Here is a 1,074-nt window from a genome sequence, read left to right as displayed (position 1 = left end):
AGGTTTTTTGCTTGTTTGTGAGTAGAGGTATTCCCGAGAACGAAGAGTATTATTTTCATCTTGAAATCGAGAAAACCTTGAGGAGAATGAGAAAAGAATTGCGAGAGATGGGTAGGATTAAAAATGATCCAGATAGAAAAGATCCATTACGTTTGAATGGTAGGGACACTGATATTCCTCGTGTGATAGATGATAGAGACAGACCCATTAGAGAACATGTAGTGCCTATTTTGGATTATTTGAATCCAGGGATTATCAGGCAAAAAATTCAAGCTCAGCATTTCGAGTTGAAACTAGTGATGTTTCAAGTTCTACAAATAGTAGGACAGTTCAGTGGATTATCTACTGAATTTCCACGGCTGCACTTACGAGTCTTTTTGGAGGTTTGTGATTCATTCAGGCAATAGGGTGTTCCTGAAGATGCCCTGAGACTCAAGTTATTTCCTTATCCATTACGAGATTGTGCCAGAGCATTGTTAAATGCTTTGTCATTAGGAATTATAGCATCTTGGAATGAACTTTACCAACGTTTTTTTGTTGCGATACAACCCTCCAAACATGAAGGCCAAGCTTAAGAATGATATTATATCTTTTTGGCAATCTGAGGATGAGACGTTGTATGATGCTTGGGAGAGATTCAAAGAATTACGTAGAAAGTGCCCGATGCATGGTTTCTAACATTGGACATGGATGGAAATGTTTTACAATGGATTGAACACACATATAAGGATGGTAGTTGATGCATCTGCCAATGGCAGTTTGCTAGATAAATCATACAATGAGGCATATGAAATTTTAGAAAGGATAGCTAACAATGATTATCAATATCAGACTACAATAGTGGGTACAGGCAGAAGAGCTGCTGGAGCAATTGAGCTTGATGTTATCACCTCATTAACATCTCAGGTATCATCTCTACCTAAGATGATTAAAACATTGAAGAGATCAGCTTTAGAGTAGAAAATAAAAGTAGTTGAGCTAGCATGTGTTTATTATTGAGAATATCATGTTTTTGATGAATGCCCATCGAACCCAACCTCACTATATTACATGGGAAATTTCAATCAGAACAAT

The 1,074-nt window shown here is 37.1% G+C and overlaps 1 non-coding gene across 1 annotated transcript; it reads right to left on the bottom strand.

Annotated features, from left to right (window-relative positions):
* Window positions 1-567: 567 nt before the first annotated feature.
* On the bottom strand, window positions 568-674 carry LOC121225961 (small nucleolar RNA R71). Its single transcript, XR_005923863.1, has one exon. It is a non-coding gene; the product is annotated as a small nucleolar RNA R71 (small nucleolar RNA).
* Window positions 675-1,074: the final 400 nt, after the last annotated feature.

The sequence above is a fragment of the Gossypium hirsutum genome, chromosome D13, assembly GCF_007990345.1.
Source record: "Gossypium hirsutum isolate 1008001.06 chromosome D13, Gossypium_hirsutum_v2.1, whole genome shotgun sequence".
Taxonomy (NCBI): domain Eukaryota; kingdom Viridiplantae; phylum Streptophyta; class Magnoliopsida; order Malvales; family Malvaceae; genus Gossypium; species Gossypium hirsutum.
This window is presented reverse-complemented; position numbering and strand designations above follow the sequence as displayed.